Below are 22,612 nucleotides of genomic sequence, written 5' to 3'. Positions count from 1 at the left end.
ATTGAGGCTGTTTCTGGTCCTTATCTACCCACTTGGTGGGGGTACTCCTACAGCCCGGGGCAGAAAGCTGGATGTGTTTGCTGGGTGCATCTGTGGCCAGGGGTTTCAGACACTGCGACAGGACCTGCACGTTCCTGTCCCCCACGTTTGGCGAGGGTCCCAACCAGCAAGATGATTTCTCCTGGCCCTTTCAACAGTTCACATTTTACTAATAAGTAGGTGTGGGGAGGGGAGGATGGTGCATTATTTAAGCAATCGAATGGCAGTTAATTAAAAAGTCAAATATATTATGGTTAAGATATGGTTCATTCTGGCCCTGGAGCAAAAGAACCACAAGTGACCTTAAAAATTCCACCAGCACATTCCAAATTTTGACTCAATTATAATATTAATTAAAGTTCCATTAATTAAATATTGACTAATACGAATGAATTTTAATTCGATTCTGAAACTACAAATTAGCTCCAGGGAATGAGATCCAGATAAACAATTTCCCAGCACCTGCATTTCTGGTGAATGGCTCCATCCCCGGCAGTGCTTCGGGGACAACATGGGTAAAAAGATGAATATTACCAGGTGATGCGAATCCTTCACCCCGGATGCAAATATATCAACAGATTTTCAAAGGACTGGGTCTGTCGCTTGCTGCAATTAAGAACTCTGGAGTTCTTAGCCCCTCTGGAAGCGTCTGGGCAGTTTATCTGGCATGAAAGAGGAATGTACCTAAAGGCTAAAGAATTCAGTTTTGCTTTTGCTGCAGAAGCGAACTGTTTCTGAACTCACTCCCTGCCTACACCGGCCGAACATCACAGGATCACAGACGCGGTTAGCTGGTCCATCGTGCTATAGGAAGTCTTTTCTTAAAACCACCGGGTGCTCCCTGATACTGTCCCAAACCCCCAGGCTGGCGAAGTTAGCGGCGATCTGGGACCAAGGAAATCGGATTCTTTGAGGGGCGGGAGGGGAGGCGGGAGGGCGGGGAGCCGGGAAGGAGGGGGAGGCGCTTACCCTCCGCTCTCACTTCTCAGGCCCGGGCAGGTGAGAAACCATCTATCTCTACGGTTTATTTTGCAGCCGGTTCACATTTTTACCCTGGAGTGGGAGAGAGCACAGGGAGCCCGCCCTGGGAGGACCAGAGGGTGAGGGTCTCTAACAGAAGCACGCAAATAATGTTTCAGAGCGTGAAGCCAAAAGGTAAAAACAAAACAAACAAACAAAAAAACAAACATGTTGACAAAATATGCGCAGGAAAAAAAAAAAAAAGTTCTGTCGTTGCTGTTGGGGTCATGATTATTTAGTTGGGGGAATCTGACTGGGAGGGAGAAAACCCGCAAAGTCTGCGCTGCCGGATAATTGCGCGGAGCAAGGAACAGTTGCGCGTGTGCATGTGCGCGCGTGTGCGTGTGCGTGTGCGCCGGGGGCTGCACAGTGGAAACACCCAGAGGCAGGCAGGAGGTCTACGGGGAACCTGGCCTCGCTCCCTCATTCCTGCAGGGCAACCGGGAGGTTAAAATTAGGCCGGTGAACCACCCCCGCCTCCGCTGGACCTGCGGGGGCGCCTCGGCCCCAGGGGCCCTCGAAATAGCCACCAGGGTCGGGAAACCGAACTTTCCCGGTGCAGCGGTGACAACAGCCAACGGAGGCCGAGCGGGAGGGAGCCCGGAAAGGAACAGAGTATCTGGGGTGTGCCCGGGTGTCCCGTGTGCGCGCCGGAGTGCGCTTCGTGGGGGAGGGGGGCGCGCAGGGGAGGGGTTTAATTTCGCAAAACACACACGCACTCACACGATCGCAGGACAAAACGTCACTGAGCGGTCTGGGCCACAAGTTAGGCTCTTTAAACAAAATAATTAGAAAAAGAAAGAAAGAAAGAAAGGAAAACAGCTTTTGGAGAAACTCTTCTCGCTTGGAGGTCAGTCCAAAGAGGGGAGCGGCGGGTGGGTGCAGGGTCCCCCAGACTCAGGAATGTGGGGTTCAGAGGGAGAGGCGGAGGGGTGTCGGTCCGGAGACCTTAGCCACGAGGATTTTTGGTAAAGAGCCTGAGAAGCGGGTCCCCGCGAAGCCCGATTCTCGGGTGAGTTTGTGGCGAAAAAAGCGAGGGTGGGGGGTGGGGGGGTGTTTTCCCAAGACGAGCGAGTGCACTTTTGGGTAAACAGTGAGAAAAAGGGTCCAGGGGAGGCCCCCAAAGCCACTATTCGGGGTGGGGAGTCAAAACGAGAAGACGGTCCCCAGGACGCCCCAAATCCGGGAAATTGGGGCAAAGGTGAAAACGAGTCCTCCAGGCCCTCCCGATTCAGGAGTCCGAGGTCGGAGTGAGCCGGGGACCCCCAACTTCAGGGGTTTGGGGTGTAAAAGAGGAAGGGGTCCCCAGGAGCCGCCCCCCCCCCCAGTTCAGGGAGTTCAAGGTAAGGCTTTGAGATGGTTTCAAGAAGTTGAGAGAAAGTGAGAGAGAGGTCCCTGGGCGCCCCCAAGTTACGGGGTTGGGGGAGGGGAGTAAGTCGAGGTTCCCGGGAGCCCCAGTTCAGGGAGTTTGAAGATAAAAGTTTGAGGGGTCCCGGGCCACGCCCAGGTCGGGGATACTGAGGGTAGGAGTGAGAGAGAGCTCGGGGGGGGGGCTCCCCAACTCTGGAAGTTTTCTGAAAAGTGAGGCGATGAGTTCCGCACCTGCCCCCCGAGTTTGGGTAAAAGTTGGGGGGGCTGGTCCCCAAAGTCGGCCGCGCCTGCGGGGTCGGGGTGAAGACGCGAGTCCCGCGGGCGCGCCGTCCCGGGCGTTTGGGGTGAACGGCGGGGGCTGCGCCGTCCGCCTCCCGACACCCCCCCCCGTCCCGATCCCCGCCGCCCCCCACACTCCGCGGCCCGGCCGGGCCCGGGGCGGTCGCATCGGTCACCTGGAGTTCGGGCCGGGAGTTCGGGCAGCGGCTCCCGCGGCGGCAGCAGCGGCTGCTGCGTGTTGGTCCCCGTTGGTAAGTAACAGTCTCCACGGCTACAGTCTCTATGGCGGCGGCGGTGGCGGCGGCGGCCGCTCCTCCTCCCGCTCCCGCCGCCCGCCTGCCTCGCGCGCCCGCCCGCCCGCCGGCCCGCCCGCCGCGACGGGGCGGGGCGTTGTTACCGGCAACGGTTACCAGGCTCCACGCCCCGCCCCTCAGCGGCCCGCCCACGCCCGCCTCCTACGGGCGCGGGGAGGGCCGGGCGTGAGCCCCCGCGGCACCCCATTGGCTGCCCGCAGTGCCCATCAGAGGGGGCGTTCCCGGTGAGGGGGAGGCTTAGCCAATCGCCGCGAAGGGGGGCGTGGCTTGGCGGGAGGCGCGCGCTGCTCGGAGGGTCGGCGAGCGGAAAGCGCGCGCGGCCCCCGGTGGGTGGCGCTGCTCGGGGGAAGGCCGCGGCTCGGTGACTCCCCGGGGGGCCTTCGTGTAGCTCCACGACCGATTCGATTCCCGGGACGTCCAGACAGAGTCCGAGTCTGGGGTCAGCAAACCCCGACCCTGCCCGCCGCCTGGTTTTCATGCACCACCAGCTGAGAGCTTTCAAATATATATTTTTTTAATGGTTTAAAACAATCAAAAGAAGACTCTTCGGTGGCATGCGGAAAAACGATGAAGCTCTTGTATTACCGAATCTAGTGGTTTCGATATCTTTTAAGGGTTGGCGGGCTGCACCCCTAATTATGTCCGCCTGTGTTTGTCAATAAAGTTTTATTGGAACACAGCCAGGAGGACCATCCTTTTAAGAGATCGCGGAAGGCTGGTTTCTCACTACACGGGCAGGCCTGAGCAGCGAAGGGTTAATTCGTTGTGCAAAGATGGAATGGCATCGGCAGAGCCTGGAAGATTTACTACCCAGCCTTTCACAGAAAAATGTTTGCCAACCTTCTTCCCTCCCCAGATGGTAGGTTCAACTATGCATAGGACAAACAACCCACACTCTCCTGGAGCTTTTTCTCTAATGTGGGGACACTGACAATAAACAGAATAAATAAACATATATAGTTATTCAGGAGAAGGGGCTGGCCCAGTAAAAGAGAAGATTTGTTCTGGAAAGAAAGGGGCAGGGCAATTTAAAGGAAGATTAGACCTCAGCCCCATTCATTCATTCATTCAGTCAGTCATCCATTCATTCATTCACTCAACAATTAATCATATTTGTTAGCACTGATTAAATTGTTCTTAGGTGCCAGACACTGATCTAAGCATTTTTTCGTATGCTAACTCAGTTGAATTTCACACTCAGATCCTAAGAAATGTGCTATGCGTTATCCCCATGTTACAGATCAGGAAACTGAGGTCTGGAAAGAATGAGTGAGTTTGCCCAGTGCCAAGCAGCTTGTAGGGGCTTCAAACCCCCCAGTCTGGTGCCAAAGCCCATGCATTTGACTACCAGACAGGTGATTTTCAAACATTTTTGGCCACAACATCGCAGCAAGAAATACATTTGACCCAAAGGGCCAGTCCACACAAACATATACTAACTGAGACAAAATGTTCATAACGTGATACTTTAGGCAATGCTTGATCTTTTCTATTCATTTTAATGAAAATGCTGATGGTCACCTGCTGAAGTGATTTTGCCACTTTCTAATGGGTTGCTTCTTGCAGATTTTTATGTGACAAGTCTTAAGCTTAGGACTGCAGGAGTCAGCTCCTTTCCTTCAATTATTAATTTAGCCAAAAATGTTTATTGAGATCCAGGTGCTAGGGATACAATTCTCGTGCTCCTAGGAAGAGTGATATGATAGTAACTTAGGGATGACTGGCTGGGCTTATTTCACATAGAGTAGCCAGGGATGGTCTCTCAAGGGTGACCAAGCATCCTGCATGCTTTGAGGTTATGGGGTTTCCCAGGATGTGAGACTTTCAGTTCTAAATATAGGAAGTTTCAGGACCACGCAGGATGAGCTGGTCACCCTAGGCCTCTCTGAGAGGGTGACATTTGGGCCAAGGTTGGAATCACGGGAAAAGGGGAAGACAATATCAAGAATTCAAAAATCCCTGGGCTGGAAACTCACTTTAAAGAAACAGTGGGGGGACACCTGGGTGGCTCAGCAGTTGAGCATCTGCCTTTGGCTTAGGGCGTGATCCCAGGATCCCGGGATCAAATCCAACATCCCTGCATGGAGCCTGCTTCTCCCTCTGCCTGTGTCTCTGCCTGTGTGTGTGTGTGTGTGTGTGTGTGTGTGTGTGTGTGTGATGAATAAATAGATAAAATCTTTTAAAAAATAAAGAAACAGTGGGATCACTGGATATGGCTGGAGCAGAAAGAATAGGGAAAGCACAAGTGGGTAAGGGGCCGTGACTCAGTGAATGGAGGGGATCATTTCATTTAAGGTCTGCCAGGCCATGGGAAGGGGTTCTCATCAGATTGGGAAGCCATTGGAGGCTTTGAAGCAGGAGGGAGATGTAATCAGATCTGTGATTTGTGGTTTTAAAAAAGCTCACTGCTTGGGGAACAGATTGTGGGAGACAAGAAAGACAGAACAAGAATTCAGGACTGTTACAATTCTCTGGGACTGGCAAGTATAGTGGCTTGGATTAGGGACCTGGTAGTGGGGGTGGGGATGAGTGGGTGGCTTGGAGGTGCATTTTGGAGAACATACTTGATGTGGGAAACCGAGTGATAAAATTTTAGGTTGTGATGGGAGGTTGTCTTGTGGCCACATTGTACAGCCCATTCCGCTATAACTCTTGTTTTGAAAACGTATATTTGTCCCAACTTGATGCCACATTTACAGTAAAATTTATGCATTTCTTAACCATTTAACACATGTAAAACTGCTGTCTGGAATGAGAGATGGTAAGAAAATAAAAAATACTTGTAATTAGAAATTAGAAAATTAGAGGGGCACCTGGGTGGCTCAGTCAGGTAAGCGTCTGACTCTAGATTTCGGTTCAGGTCATGACCTCAGGGTCCTGGAATTGAGCCTTGAATTGGGCTCTGCACTCAGCTAAGAGTCTGCTTGTCCCTCTTCCTCTGCTCCTACTCACCGCCCCCCAAATAAATAAATAAATAAATAAATAAATAAATAAATAAATAAAATAATGATCCCGGGGTCCTGGATTCAAGCCTTTAGTCGGGCTCCCCTCTGCCTGCTGTTCCTCCCCCTGCTTGTGTGCTCTCTCGCTCTCTCTCTGTCAAATAAATAAATGAAATCTTTAAAAACAATTTTAAAAAGAAATTAGAAAATTAGAGCAATTAGAAAAAACTTGGAGATGAATGAAAATGAAACACAGCATACCAGAATTTGTGGGATTCAGCTAAAGTAGAGGAATATTTATAGCTGTAATCACCTATGTTTAAAAAAAAAAAAAAGAAAGAAAGAAAGAACCTCAAATCAGTAATTGAATCTTCCACCTTAAGATCTGGAAAATAGGGGATCCCTGGGTGGCTCAGTGGTTTATCACCTGCCTTTGGCTCAGGGCGCGATCCTGGAGTCCCGGGATCGAGTCCCGGGATCGAGTCCCGGGATCGAGTCCCGCATCGGGCTCCAGTCCCGCATCGGGCTCCCTGCATGGAGCCTGCTTCTCCTCTGTCTCTGCCTCTCTCTCTGTATCTCTCATGAATAAATAAAATATTAAAAAAAAAAGATCTGGAAAATAAAGGTAAATCAAACCCAGGGCTGGCAAAAGGAAGGAAATAGATTAGAGTGGGAATAAATGAAATAGAGATTAGAAAATCAATAGAATTAAGAAGATCACAGGTTAGTTCCTTGAAAAGATCAGCAAAGCTGACAAATCTTTAACTAGACCGACCAGGATAAAAAGAGAAAAGACTCAAATTATTTTTTTTTAAAAGACTCAAATCACAAATCAAAGAGGAGACATCACAACCAACTTTACATAAATAGAAAAAATGGTAAGGCGATGCTGTGAACAATTGTTATGCTGACAAATTAGATGTATCAAATGAAACGGGTAAATTCCTAGAAAGTGACTCAAGAGGAAATAGAAAATCTGAGTGAACCTATGAAAGGAGAAACACTGCATTAGTAATCCCAAAACTTCCCGCAAAGAAAAGCCTGGAACAAGATGGCATTGCTGGTGAATTCTATCAAATGTTTAAAGAAGAAGTAACACCAATCCTTCACAGACTATTCTTAAAGACAGAAGAGTAGGGAATACTCTGTGAGGCCAATTCTAACATTCTATGAGACCAGTATTATCCTATCTTGATACCAAAGCCAGACAAAGATATCCTAAAAGGAAAAAACTATAGGCCATTATCCCTTATGAACATAAATGCAAAAATTCTCAGCAAAATACTAGCAAACCAAATCTAGCAATATATAAAATCATTTACCCACTGTGACCAAGTGGAATTTATCCAGGAATGCAAAGTTGGTTGGTTTGATATTTTTTTTAAAAGTGTTTTGTTTTCTTTTTTAGATTTTATTTATTTATTCATGAGAGACACAGGCAGAGGGAGAAGCAGGCTCCATGCAGGGAGCCTGATGCGGGACTCCATCCCGGGACTCTGGGATCATGACCTGAACCGAAGGCCGATGCTCAACCACTGAGCCAACTGGGCATTCCATAAAAAATAAAAAAAATAAAAAAAATAAAAGTTTTATCATTTTAATAGAGGACAAAAACTGTATGATCATCTTAAAAGAAAAAAGAAAACATTTGACAAAATCCAGCACTCTTTCATGATTTAAACAAACAACACCACTCAACAAACTAGAAATAGAGGACTTCCCCAGCCTGATAAAGGGCATCTAAGCATTGCACCACAGATAAAGACACTCAGTGGTGAAAAACTGGATGCTTTCCCTCTAAGATCAAGGGGGGATCCCTGGGTGGCGCAGGGGTTTGGCGCCTGCCTTTGGCCCAGGGCGCGATCCTGGAGACCCGGGATCGAATCCCACGTCGGGCTCCCGGTGCATGGAGCCTGCTTCTCCCTCTGCCTGTGTCTCTGCCTCTCTCTCTTTCTCTCTCTGTGACTATCATAAATAAATAAACATTTAAAAAAAAAATTTAAAAAAAAAAAAAAAAAAGGACAAGGCAGAGATGTCTGCTCTTGCCACTTCTCTTTAGCATTGTACTAGATGTTCTAGACAGGGTAATTACGCATAAAAAATAAATAAAAGACACCCAGATTGGAAAGGAAGCAGGAAAACTATGTTTGCAGATGACATGATCTTGTATGTAGAAAATCCTAAGGAACGCATTTAAAAAGCTATCACACAAATAAATGAGTTCAGCAAGGTTGCAGAGTACAAGATCAATATACAAAACTCAATTATTTTTCTGTACATTAGCAATGAATAATCTGAAAATGAAATTTAAGAAAGAAAAACATTTACAATAACATCAAAAAAGGGATGCCTTGGTGGCTCAGTGGTTGAGCGTCTGTCTTTGGCTCCGGTTGTGATCCCGGGGTCCAGGGATCGAGTCCCACATCGGGCTCCCTGCATGGAGACTGCCTCTCCCTCTGCCTGTGTCTCTGCCTCTCTCTCTGTGTCTCTCATGAATGGATGAATAAAAACTTAAATAAACAAACAATAACACCAAAAAGAATAAAAGATGGAGGAATGAATTTAGTAGAAGCCAAGATTTGTACAATGAAAACTAAAAAACATCATAGAAAGAAATTAAAGAAGACCCACATAAATCAAAAAAAGATAACCACGTTCCTGGATGAGATTTAACATTATTAAGATGATAATACTCCCCAAATTCATCTATAGACTCTATCTCTATCAAAATTCAGCTGGCTTTTTTTCCATAGAAATTGATAATTTCACAGAAATTGACTGTAAACTTCATAAAGAAACTCAAGGAACCCGGAATAGCCCAAATAATACTGAAAAAGAAGAGCAAAATTGGAAAAAAACCATACTTCTAGATTTTAAAACATACTAAAAAACTGTACTGTGGCATTGGCATAAGGCTAGACATACATATAAATGGAATAATGTTGAGAATCCAGAAATAAACCCGCCCATTTTACAGTCAGTTGATTTTTGACAAGGGTGGCAAGACTACTCAATGAGGTAAAAGTAGTCTCTTAAGCAGTACTAGGACAACCAGATAGCCCCACTCAAAAGGATAAAGTTTGACCCCTACCTCACACCATATACAAAAATTAGCTTAAAAAATCGGTCATAGATTTAAATGTGAGAACTAAAACTACAAACCTCTTGGGAAAAAAAAATATAAGAGTAAATCTTCATGACCTTGGTTTGGCAATGGTCACTTTAATATGATACTAAAAGCACAAGTCAAAAAAGAAAAAAGAAAAAAGAAAAGAAATAGGTAAATTAAACTTCATCAAAACTGAAAACTTTTTGGGGCAGCCCAGGTGGTTCAGTGGTTTAGCGCTACCTTCAGCTCAGGGCCTGATCCTGGGGTCCTGGGATTGAGTCCCGTGTCAGACTCCCTGCATAGAGCCTGCTTCTCCCTCTGCCTGTATCTCTGCCTCTCTGTGTGTGTGTGTCTTTCATGAATAAATAAATAAAATCTTAAAAAAAAGACTAAAAACTTTTGTGCTTCAAAGGAAATAAATAAATAAAGTGAAACCATAAATAAAGTGAAACAACAACCCATAAAATGGGAGAAAATATTTGCAAATCGTATATCTGATAAGGGACGTAAACCTAGAATATATAAAGAGCTCTCACAGTTCAACAATAAAAAGACAAAGAACACAATTTCAAAATGGACAAATAGGGACACCTGGGTAGCTCAGCAGTTGAGTATCTATCTACCTTCGCCCAGGGTGTGATCCTGGGGTCCTGGGATCGAGTCCTGCATCAGGCTCCCTGCATGGAGCCTGCTTCTCCCTCTGCCTGTATCTCTGCCTCTCTGTGTGTGTCTCTCATGAATAAATAAATAAAATCTTTAAAAAAAACTAAAAACTTTTGTGCTTCAAAGAAAATAAATAAATAAATAAAGTGAAAACATAAATAAAGTGATACAACAACCCATAAAATGGGAGAAAATGTTTGCAAATCGTATATCTGATAAGGGACGTAAACCTAGAATATATAAAGAGCTCTCACAGTTCAACAATAAAAAGACGAAGAACCCAATTTTAAAATGGGCAAATAGGGACACCAGGTAGTTTAGAAGTTGAGTATCTATCTACCTTTGGCTCAGGGTGTGATCCCGGGGTCCTGGGATCGAGTCCAGCATCGGGCTCCCCGCAGGGAGCCTGCTTTTCCCTCTGTCTATGTCTCTGCCTCTCTCCGTGTCTCTCATGAATGAATAAATAAAATCTTTTTAAAATAATAAAAATAAAATAAAAATGGGCAAATATTTCTCCAAAGAAGACATACAAATGATCGATAAGCACGTGAAAAGGTGCTCAAAACCATTAGTCCTCAGGGAAATACAAATCCAAACCACAGTGAGCTACTGCCTCACATCCAATAAGATGGCTATGATAGAAAAGCCAGATACGAACAAGCACCGGCAAGGACGTGGAGAAATCACAGACTCACACAATGCTAGCAGAAATGGGAAATGGCGCAGCCACTTTGGAAAACAGTATGTTGATGCCTCAAAAAGTTAAACATAGAATTGCCATATGAGCCAGCGATTTCACTCCCAAGTATATACACCCAACAGAAACAAAAACATATGCCCACACGAAAACTTGTACACAGATTTTCATAGTGCCATTACCCAAAATAGGCAGAAGCAGAAAGAATCCAAATAACCCCACCAATGGATGGATGAATAAATGAACGATGGCACATCCGTACAATGGAACAGTATCCTGCTATAAAAAGCCCCGACACACGCTACCATGTAGATAAACCTTGAAAACATACGGTCACTGGGAGAAGCCAGACACTATAGGGCCATACGGTGTGTGCTTCTTTGTACGAAATCTCCTGAATAAGCAAATCTACAGAGACAGAAACCAGGGGTAGAGGGTGTCAGGGGCTGGGGGAGAAGGATGGGGAGTACCTGCTGATGGGGGCAGGGTTTCTTTTTGGAGGGAGGACACTGTTCTAAAAATGATTGTGGTGATGGCTGTGCATATTCTCAAACCACCAAATTTGTGCTTTAAAAAGACCAATTCTATGGTATATAAGATACTTTTTTTAAAAAGATTTATTTATTTATTTATTCATGATAGACATAGAGAGAGAGAGGCAGAGACACAGGCAGAGGGAGAAGCAGGCTCCATGCAGGGACCCGGATACAGGACTCAATCCCAGGACAGGCGCTAAACCGCTGAGCCACCCAGGGATCCCCAATTCTGTGGTATATAAATTGTATCTCGAGGGATCCCTGGGTGGCGCAGTGGTTTGGCACCTGCCTTTGGCCCAGGGCGCGATCCTGGAGACCCGGGATCGAATCCCACATCGGGCTCCCGGTGCATGGAGCCTGCTTCTCCCTCTGCCTGTGTCTCTGCCTCTCTCTCTCTCTCTCTCTGTGTGACTATCATAAATAAATAAATTAATTAAAAAAAATAATAAATTGTATCTCGATAAAGTTATTTTTACAGTTCTGCTACCATATTCATTAGTTCTTGCTGAGTGTGTAACTCGGGGTGCGGGGTCGGGGGGTGCTGGGTGGCTCGGTTGGTTGGGTGTCTGCCTTCAGCTCAGCTCATGACCCCGGAGCCCTGGGATGGGGCCCCACACCCGGCTCCCTGCTCAGCGTGGAGCCTGCTACTCCCTCTCCCTCTGCTGCTCCTTCTGCTTGTGCTTGCTCTCGTGCTCTCCCTCTGTCAAATAAATAAAATCTTTTAAAAGGTGGGGTGGGGACACCCAAGTGGCTCAGTGGTTGAGGGTCTGCCTGGGGCTCAGGGCGTGATCCCGGAGTCCTGGGATCAAGTCCCACATCAGGCTCCACACAGGGAGCCTGTTTCTCCCTCTGCCTATGTCTCTGCCTCTCTGTGTGTCTCTCATGAATAAATACATAAAAAATTGTAAAAATTAAAATAAAAGTGTTTAACTCAATGAGGACGTTTTGGGGCAGTGGTGTCCTTATCCAATTTTACCGCAGACCTGTGGTTTTTATTGTGCAGTTCTGCCCAGGGCAGGCGATTTTTAGGAATGCCTATGGCACCTTATGGGCGAACTGGCTGTACGTGGCTGTCGCTTCAGTCTGATGTGCGTAAGCAGTGGGTGTAGGCTTGCCAAGCGACAGTTGTCCTCCATAGAGACAGGACAAAATGGGGACCCTGCTCTGTCACATTTCCAGAAAATCCAATTAATTCCCCTTGGCCCTCTAGTGAAAGGGGACCAGCCTCAGAAGTTCAGTGGCGATCTGCAACGTCACGGCTCCCCCACGCAAAGGCCTGCCCTTGGCTGATGTCTAACAACTGCCACGCATTTCTCGTCTTGCTTCCCCCCTGGAAGGAGGAGAAGACTGAAGTCCCCGGAGACAGCATACTGAGCTGCGGCCAGCCTGTCTGAGCCTGCGACACACGCACCTCTTCCCAAGCAGACCCATCCCAATTTAGCAGCAAGTGGCCTCCCCCGGCTGCCAAAACAGACATCTCAGGCCCTTCGTTTCTGGGAGGCCTCCCTGCGGTGGCTGCAGCACACAGTCCCCGCCCTATGGGGTCCCAGGGTCCAGGCATGCCCTTGGGGTGCCCTTCACCGGGCCCTCCTCGTACCCAGCACTCAGCACCCCAGAAGCCCCCTGCCCAGACACCCTTTTAACAAGTTCCCTCCTGCCCTCACCCTTCCATACTCCAGCGTAGGTGCACAGACTTTGGGGTTGGGACCCTCTTTCTCTGCTGTTTCCTCTGAAAACTTGCCGTGGGGCTGGCATCTCACTGGGGAGCTCATAATCTTTGAGCCTTGTCACGGGTGGAAATTCTAGTTTTTCCGAGGACTGTCTCTCCCCCCACATCCAGGCTAAGTAGGTTCCATCAGGGCAGGGACCTTTTGGGCCTGCTCTCCAGGATCCTCGTCACCTAGAGCAGAGGTTCTTAACCAAGAGCACTTCTGCCTTGAAGGAGACATCTGGTGATCTCTGGGGACATTTGTGATTGTCACAGCCAAGAGGTGGTCCTGGCATGGAGTGGGAAGAGACCGAGGATGCTGCTCAACACCCTACAGTGCACAGAATGGCCCCTATGGCGGAGAATGATGTGGCCTCAAATATTAACGGTGCCTCAACTGAGAAACCCTGTATGGAGTGTTTGGGGGTGAAAGTTGAGTCTGATCCCTGCTCACGTTATGCACCAGTATAAATCCTCAGCCGTATAAACCAGGGTGACCCCCCTAGTGCCTGAGTCACCCCTTCTCTCCTCCAACTCAATATGTGTATTTAAATGTGTGTAGCATCCTAGGACCTCAGTGGGTCAGATGATTATGGAACAGAGTCCCCTGGGGGTCAGTGGAATCCACTCACCCCAGCGGGGGGGAGGGTCTCATCTGAGATAATTTTGTCCCCCAGGGTGATGTCTTGAGACATTTTTGTTGTCATGACTAGGGGAGGGAGAGTTACTGGCATTTGATGGTACAAGGTGGGGATGCTGCTCCACACCCTACAACACACAGGACAGTCCCACCCCAGAGCATGACCCAGTGTCAACATTGAGTGCCGAGGCTAAGAAACCCTGGTTTAGGGGATCCCTGGGTGGCTCAGTGGTTGACCATCTACCTTCGGCTCAGGTCATGATCCCAGGGTCCTGGGATCGAGTCCTGCATCGGGCTCCCCGCAGGAAACCTGCCTCTCCCTCTGCCTATGTCTCTGCCTCTCTCTGTGTGTCTCTCATGAATAAATAAATAAAATTTTTTTTAAAAAAAAGAAAGAAAAAAAAAAAAAAAAAAAAACCCTGGTCTAGAATCAAGCTTGAGCACGGCTGTTCCTCATTACATCACTGTCGAATAAATGGACATTAGAACACCAAGCCTGCAGGTGCAAACTTGCCCAAATCTATATATTTTTAAAAGTATTTAAAATTTGAGATAAAATATCCATAAAATTTACCAGTTTGACCATTTTGTGTGTGTGTGTGTGTGTACAGTCAGTGGCATTAAGCATACTTATACTGTTGTGCAAACATTCCCACCAGCCGTCTCCAGAACCTTCAATTTCCCCACACAGAGACCCTGTCCCCAGGAAGCACTGACCCCCGCCCCCTGCCCCACCCCTGGCTCCCACCACCTCCTCTCTGTCTCTGTGGACGGGCCTCCTCTGGGGACCTCCTGGGAGTGGGGTCCTGCAGGAGGTGTCCTTCTGGGTCTGGGTCCCCTCCCTGAGCCCGGTATCCTCGGGGCCCGTCCCCGTGGGGGCAGGTGTCGGGGCCCCTTCCTTTCTAGGGCCGGGTCATATCCCAGGGTGTGGATGGACCTCACTGTGGTTATCCACGCATCTATCCACGGACACTTGGCTTGCTCCACGTCTTCGCTATTGCAAATAATGCTGCTACAAAAGTGGGCGTGCAAACATCTCCTAGAGACCCTGCTTCCGAAATCCGAAATCCCTTAAGGTTAGATGGGCAGAAACTTCGAGGAAGCTCTAACCACGAGGGGAATGAAGAGGAAACACAATTCTGTGCTTAAAAGAAGGGTTTTAAGCCTCTGACTATCATCCAGGGCAGACAGAGGAGAGCTGCTCCGGGATCGTCCACAGCTTTCCGGCACAATCCCACCATCTCCAGCTCAAGCAGTGGTGACAGGTCATGGGGGCGCAGCGGACAGGTGTGAATTTCCTGCAGGAAAATTCAGCTCAGGACTTACCTTCCATCATCACTCTTCACTTCCCAGGATCCCTAGGCAGGTCCAGGTCCAAGTAAGCCCTCATCAGAGAAGAGCCAGGTCCCTGGTGACACTGGGTTGGGGTGGGGTTGGGGGCAGCCAGGGAGGGGAGAGATGAGCCTCTGCTCCTCCGGGGCCGGGGGAGAGGCTGACCGTTCCCTAGTGCCCTCTGCTCACAGTCCATGCCTGAGAAAGAGCTTTGCTGCTTAAAGAAGCTACTCGAACCACACACTGCTTTCGAGGACCTCGTGGTGAAACATTTAGGGGGAAAATGGCAGAGCTACAGCCTGCAGCACAGGAAACCAAAGGATCAGAAACGTTGGTAGTGGTGGAGGGAATGGGGTGTATGGACGGCAGCATCTTGCTTGCTTTGTCCCCCAAACTAAGGCTCCAGGGCCGGGGCCATCAAGGAGGAATCGCTCACAGGGTGTGGCCAACGCATCCAGGCTTCCCTGGGCCCTTCCTGCTGTTTAAACCGAAAACCCACAGTTCCTCAAACACTGAACCTGAGTGATCATATATATGGCCCAGAAATCCTACTAGGTAAATATCCAAAGGGATTGGAAACACTCGTCCACGCAAAAGCTTGTCCGTGTCTGTGGCAGCCTTACTCACAATAACCAAAACGTGGAAAGGACCCAAACGTCCAACACCAGATGAGTGGATAAGATGGGTGCCTGGGGGGCTCAGCGCTGGAGCGTCTGTCTTCAGCTCAGGGTGTGACACCGGGGTCCTGGGACCGAGTCTTGCATCAGGCTCCCTATGGGGAGCCTGCTTCTCCCTCTGCTTGTGTCTCTGTCTCTCTCTGTGTCTCTCATGAATACATAAATACAATCTTTAAAAAGGAGGATCCCTGGGTGGCTCAGTGGTTTAGCGCCTGCCTTCGGCCCAGGGCGCAATCCTGGAGTCCTGGGGTCGAGTCCCATGTTGGGCTCCCTGCATGGAGGCTGCTTCTCCCTCTGCCTGTGTCTCTGCCTCTCTCTCTCTCTCTCTCTCTCTCATGAATAAATAAAATCTTTTTAAAAAGTCTTCTAAAAAAATCAAGATGAATGGGTAAATGAAACGTGGTATAGTGAGTTACAGAACGGACTACGATGCAGCCATAAAAAGTGAAGGAATGATACACACACACCGCAGCACAGATGCACCTGGCACGCACGATGCTCGGTGAGAGAAACCAGACACAAGAGGCCACATGGTGAGGGATTCCATGTCTGAGAAACATCCAGAACAGCAGGAAGTGGATTAGCGGCTGTCGGGGGCTGGGGCAGTGGGAATTGAGGGGGTCTGTTTAACCAGAACAGAAGCCGGGGTTTCCTTCTGGGGTAGTGCACATATTCTGGAATTAAATAATGAGGATGGTCGCACAACACTTAATTAAAACCACCAAATTATACACTTTGATATGAAGTTTCTGTTATGTGAATTATATCTGAATAATCATCTTTAAAATGGTTTGTGGGGTGTTTTGTTTTTTGGGGGGTTTTGGGGGGGCTTTTTTTACTCCTGAAAGTTCTATGTCCCAGGGAACACTCCAGCTGCTGCAACTCCTGGATTTGGTCGCAGATGGATATTGACACTGGGTCTCAGCGACCTTTGCTGACCGACAGTCTTCCTGACTGCAGCCAGATGCTCCTCGAAGAAAGCGCACAGAGCTGGGATGTGGACCAAGCAACCTGGCTCTGAAACCCATGCACTTTAAAAAAAAAAAAGAAAAAGAAAAAAAAGACACCCATGCACTTGACCTCTACCTGGGAGTGCATCTCCCCGCGGCTCCCCTGCAGCATGCTTGCCTACGGAGACCATATTCCTGGAAGGCAGTAAATATAATGCTGGGAAGATACACACCAGGAGAAAGCCTGACCTTTTTTCTGTAGATCCTTTCACGGTCCAGGCTGTCTGCACTTACCAAGCATAAGCATTACTTCTCTCACCAGATTATTATTTTTTTTTTGGAGGGGAGGGGGAAATCAAAACACCCAAAGGCATATAAAATGAAAAAGATATTTTCTGCTAAACTATAAAATAAAAATCGAGCAACCAGAAAAAATAAAAGTTTAACCACATGCTTACAAGAAAAGAATCAGCCCATAAAACCACAGGAAGGACCACTAAAAATGAGTGTGACTTCAAGAATGGTATGAAACACATCCTTCTGGGAGCTTTCCAGATCTCCTTGAAAGGATTTCCCCTCGGTGGTTGTTAAAACTTTTTTTTTTTTCCCCTCCCAGACGGGCTTCTTTCTAATTGACTGTTTTTATTTAACTAATGACTGTTAATTAACCAGTGCTATTAGAACTTTAAAGGCCATTTATGCATTGGGGGAGGCGGGTTTAAGAGCCACTTTTTTTTTTTTTTTTTGGCGCAGACCTGAGCCTGAGCATCTGATCCTTTCAAGGGTGGCATGAAAGGACAATTTCCATAATGATGCAGCTTCTGAATAGTGGATTTTGTGTGGAAAGCACCTGTGCACCACCAAGATCTTTATTTTTCTCATGGCTTTCTGGCCGCTGGCTGCCACATTTCTCCGCGAAACTGAATCATTTCCATAGCAAACTGCTGTGACCTCGAACAGCCTTCGAGAGGGCAAGCTGAATACACGTCAAACACAGTTTTTTTCTTAAGTCCCCTTTTGCCCCCCCAGCTGACTGTCTCAGCCACTTCTAGGCAACGAGGGAGCAGGGGATTAGAACGGCCGGGCCGAGGTTCCACATGGCCCTGATCGGAGGGAAAGGGAGACAAGACAGGAAAAAGACACAGCAGCGCTTTTTTTTTTTTTTTTCAGCAGCGCTTTTAAAAGGGGGGGCAGTTAGGGACCCCTGGGTGGCTCAGTGGTTGAGAGTCTGTCTTGGACCCTGGGCGTGATCCCAGGGTCCCAGGATCGAGTCCTGCATCGGGGTCCCTGCATGGGGCCTGCTTCTCCCTCTGCCTGTGTCTCTGCCTCTCCCTCTCTGTGCCTCATGAATAAATAAATAAAATCTTTAAAATAAGGGGGGAGCAGTTAAAACAATCCAGTGACACAAGCTGCCGAGAATTCTTACCACCCGCTTTGGGAACGTGAAACAAGAACATCTGCCCCTTGGCTTGCTTGTGACCTCACCAGTCGTGGTGCTAACAGTGCGGTGACGCGTCTAGCTTCCGTGCACCGAAAAGAGGAAGAAATGATGGGAGATCTGCCTAATAGTTTGGATCATTAAGAAATGATGGAAGAAAAAAAAAAAAAAAGAAATGATGGAAGGATCTGCCTAATATTTTGGCCCGGGCAGTCCAACAGGGCTGCCAGTGACCCTTCACAGCCTATTCACTTGTGCACAGAGGACACTGGTCACCCACGTCACTGGGGGTGCTGCTGCGTGAACCTGCCACGTTCATCAGTAACCAGAAGAAACCACGTGGAAAGAAAATGGAATATAATCAACTACGCCAGTGGGTTCATGGACGGAGTTACATATTCAGACTGGACATTTCCCCTGCATTTTCTTGTGGACGTCTTTGTGTGTGCGTGTGTGTGTGTGTGTGTGTGTGTGTGTGTGTGTGTTTTCCCAGACCCCTATTGTTTCTGAATATTTACTTTGCACTTGAAGGGAAGTCTGCCCTTCGTGGGTGCAGCTGAGACACACTTCTTTCCCCTGGGGCCACCATGAGTTTCACACACCCATCTTAGGGGCTTTGCACACATGCATTGGGCTTTATTTATTTATTTTTTAAGATTTTATTTATTTATTCAGGAGAGCCACAGAGAGAGAGGCAGAGACACAGGCAGAGGGAGAAGCAGGCTCCGTGCAGGGAGCCCGACGTGGGACTCGATCCCGGGACCCCAGGATCATACCCTGGGCTGAAGGCAGGCGCTAAACCGCTGAGCCACCAGGGCTGCCCTGCACTGGACTTTAAACACAGTTGGGCAAAGCTCCTTCAGTTGTTAAAGGTAATGGTGGATTCTGGTTTTATTGCACATTTTCAGTTAATGAAGTAATGAGTAGCAGGGCGGGGTGGGGGAAGAAGCTGCTGTGTCTATAGATTCATATCAAGATATACCTATTTTGTCTTGTGAGCACAGGCCAAAAAGGTCTTAATAAATGTAAAGATAGAGACAAAAACGTGCAACTCTTGAAGAACCCCAAATTGTAAAAGGGCTCCCCTTGTTACCCCGTAGGTCAGTGCTTCTCAATCTTTTTAGCTGCGAGGTGCATGCAGAGAATAATACTTGTGTATTTGTACAAAATTTCCTCACACAGTCTTTTTCAAGTTGTAATAAAAAAAACTTGGGTTTTCTTGCGTGAATAATTTTTTAAATTAATGTCTATGTTTGTAGTCACTAGATACCATTTCTGATGGATAGATTTTCGCTAGTAGTCTTTTCAAGTTCTTTGTTGATAGAATGAAATGCTTTTTGAAGATTTCGCGTTTCTCTTTTTTCCTAAGATTTTTTAAAGGTTTTGTTCTTTGTTTATTTGAGAAAGAGAGACAGAGAGAGAGCACAAGTAGAAGGAGTGGAAGAGGGAGAAGCAGACGCTTCGCAGAGCAGGAGCCTGATGCAGGACTCGATCCCAGGACCCCGGGATCATGACCCGAGCTGAAGGCAGATGCTTAACCAACTGAGCCACCCAGGTGCCCCTCTTTTTTTCCTATAACTTATGTACTTCAAAGTGAAGTATAAGTTTTTCCATGTGTGTGGACCTTTGTCCCAGAACATTTCCAACCCTCTAAAGGGCTCTCTCATGTCCTTTTCCAGTTAACACCTCTGTCCCATGATTCTGACTTCTGTCACCACATTGCTTTTGCTTATTCTTGACTTCATATTGATGGAATTGTGTAAAATTATGTCTGTGAGATTCATCCCTATTGCTGAGTGCATCGCTCATTCGTTTTTTTTAAAAAAACATTGTTGAGTCGTATTCCAATGTAGGAACACACCAGGATTTAGCTACCCATTCTCCTGTCGACAGACATTTGGTTGGTTTCCAATTTCCTCCAATTCTTGATAGGCACAATTGGCAAGGAACTTTGTGTGCACAGTTGATAAGAAATGAAAAACAACTTTCACAAATCGTGCAAACAGGTGAAATTATAGTTAACAGGGGATAGGAAATTATACACCACTTTTTACAGGCCATTCACAAATTATAAAAGGTGAAACTATATTTGAAGAAGAATGTGATACCTACGAATATGCTGGGAGCTGTCCCCATCGGGAGCCCCCTTTTGGCTCCCTGTGTGTGTGTGTGTCCTATAAGGACACTAGTCATTGAATTTAGGACTCCCCCAAATCCTGCATGACCTCATCCCACATATGAATAACCAGACTGGAAGACTGGAACTGAGAGGAGAGTGGGCTCAGAGTCCAGGATTCCCAGGAGGGGAAAGAAAGAACGGATGGATTATCCTATATCAGGGGTTGGCAAACTTTTTCTGTCTGGTGCAGATAACATTCTGGGCTTGGCAGGTCATACAGTCCCTGTCACACGCCATTCTGCTGTTACAACAAGAGAGTCAGAGACAAGAAATACATGAATGGGCAGCGTGGCTGTGTGCCAATAAAACTTTATTTATATGAACAGGCAGGAGGCCAGAGCTGGCATAAGGCTTGCAGTTTGCCCATCTTTGTCCTAGATGTTTAAGCCCAAGGCGAAACGAAAAGATGAAACAGGACAAAAAGCTACTGGTAGGCCGAAGGCGAACATAGTGGGAAAAAATTACCAAAGCACATGGGAAATCTTCAGAGAGCAAGGCCACAACAGGAAGCCAGAAAAGATAATTAGTCCGAAAGCGAAGTTAATACCGGAGGAAAGAGTCGGTGTTGACGATGGTTGGCTACTACAGGAAGGGATTTGAGCAGGCCAAGGTGGGACGGGGGACTGTTACCTTGTCATAAATCTTGCTGATCTTTTAGATCCTCAAACGACAATGGTGAAACAGTATGTATTACCTTAATTTCAAAAATTAAAACTTAAAAAAACACAGCAGCCTACCGTCAGGGCAATCCTGCTGTGCTGCCTGTAGGTAGAGACCCGGACGCAGGGCTTTATGCTCCTGGGAGGGGAGGACAGATGGAAGCTCCCACCAGGGGGAGCTCCGAGAAAACGGACCGATTTTCTCTGGGAAAATAAAACTGGTCTACATGGAGAATGCCAACCCACCATCCCCTGGGCCAAATCCGGCCCTCTACCTGTGGGGGATTCAGGGGGGCTTTGTTATTTTATTTTATTACTATTTTTATTGAGATATAACTGACATACAACACTAGTTTCAGGTGCACCGTATAATTCTACTTGGATATGTTGCAAAATGACCACAATAAATCTTGTTATCATCACCATATGTACCTATAATTTTTTTGTTTTGTGATGAGAACTTTTAAGATCGACTCTCTTTAGGAACTTTTTTTTTTTTTTTTTTTTTTTTTATGATAGTCACACAGAGAGAGAGAGAAGCAGAGACATAGGCAGAGGGAGAAGCAGGCTCCATGCACCGGGAGCCCGACGTGGGATTAGATCCCGGGTCTCCAGGATCACACCCCGGGCCAAAGGCAGGCGCTAAACTGCTGCGCCACCCAGGGATCCCTAGGAACTTTCAAATATACAATATAGTATTGTTAGCTACAGCCACTGTGCCACATGCTGCATCCCTAGGACTTGTTTATTTTATAACCGAAAGTTAGTACCCCTTGACCACCTTCACTTATTTTGCCCACGCCCACCACCCCGCCTCTGGCAACTGCCAATGTCTCTGTGAGTTCGGATTCTTTTTCTTTTGTCTTGTTTTTAGACTCCACATGTAAGTGAGATCATACGATATTTGTCTCTGATTTATTTCACTTAAGCATAATGGTGGGACCTCAAAGTCCCATCTACGTTGTCACAGATGGCAGGATTTCCTTCCTGTTTATGGCTGAATAGTATTCCTGTGTGTGTGTATCTCACATTATCTTTATCCACCCATCTGTTGACCAACACTTAGGCTGTTTCCATATCTTGGCTATTATTAAAAAATGATGCTGTGATGAACATGGGGGTGCAGGTATCAATTTGAGATCCCATTTCCACTTCTTTTGGGCATATACCTGGAAGTAAAGTCACTAGATCATATGGTATAATGGTTTAATTTGGGGAGCCTCCATACTGTTTTCCATAGTGGCTGCACCAATTTACATTCCCACCAACAGTTCCCTTTTCTCCACATGGTTGCCAATGATTATTATCTCTTGTTTTTTTTTTTAAGATTTTATTTATTTATTCATAAGAGACACAGAGAAGGAGGCAGAGACACAGGCAGAGAGAGAAGCAGACTCCCTGTGGGGACCCTGATGGGCAACTCAATCCCAGGACCCCGGATCACTACCTGAGCCAAAGGCTGATGCTCAACAACTGAGCCACCCAGGCGCCCCCTATCTCTTGTATTTTTGACAACAGCATTCTAAGTGGTGTGAGGTGATATGTCACTGTGGTTTTAATTTACGTTTCTCCGATGACAAGTGATGCTGAGCATCTCTCGAGTACCTGGGGGCCATGTGCATGCCTTCTTTGGGAAAATGTCTATTCAGTTCCTCTGCCCCATTTTTAATCAGATTGTTTCTCTTGAAATTAAAAAACAAACAAACATGGGTATTACTTTCATAATATTTTTTAAAATTAATTTAAACAGTTAAAAATAGACCTGCCCTACGACCCAGCAATTGCACTGTTGGGGATTTACCCCAAAGATACAAATGCAATGAAACGCCGGGACACCTGCACCCCGATGTTTATAGCAGCAATGGCCACGATAGCCAAACTGTGGAAGGAGCCTCGGTGTCCAACGAAAGATGAGTGGATAAAGAAGATGTGGTTTATGTATACAATGGAATATTCCTCAGCTATTAGAAATGACAAATACCCACCATTTGCTTCAACGTGGATGGAACTGGAGGGTATTATGCTGAGTGAAGTAAGCCAGTCGGAGAAGGACAAACAT

General features: G+C 47.1%; 1 protein-coding gene and 1 long non-coding RNA gene across 3 annotated transcripts in view; one reads left to right on the top strand and one right to left on the bottom strand.

Moving 5' to 3' along the window:
* Nucleotides 1-3,060, bottom strand: part of RFX2 (regulatory factor X2) — a 97,142-nt gene extending 94,082 nt beyond the window's left edge. Inside the window, exon 1 of one of the 2 annotated variants that reach the window (XM_077860303.1) lies at nt 2,886-3,060. The gene's annotated coding sequence lies outside the window, so the exon portion shown is untranslated. The remainder of the gene's footprint in view (nt 1-2,885) is intronic. The other variant, XM_077860300.1, reaches the window with a different exon arrangement.
* LOC144290754 (uncharacterized) lies at nt 1,738-20,949 on the top strand. The gene is made up of 3 exons (XR_013358303.1): nt 1,738-1,909; nt 18,391-18,587; nt 19,119-20,949. It is a non-coding gene; the product is annotated as an uncharacterized LOC144290754 (long non-coding RNA).
* The last annotated feature ends 1,663 nt before the right edge of the window (nt 20,950-22,612 follow it).

The sequence above is a fragment of the Canis aureus genome, chromosome 19 (assembly GCF_053574225.1).
Source record: "Canis aureus isolate CA01 chromosome 19, VMU_Caureus_v.1.0, whole genome shotgun sequence".
Lineage (NCBI taxonomy): Eukaryota > Metazoa > Chordata > Mammalia > Carnivora > Canidae > Canis > Canis aureus.
This window is presented reverse-complemented; position numbering and strand designations above follow the sequence as displayed.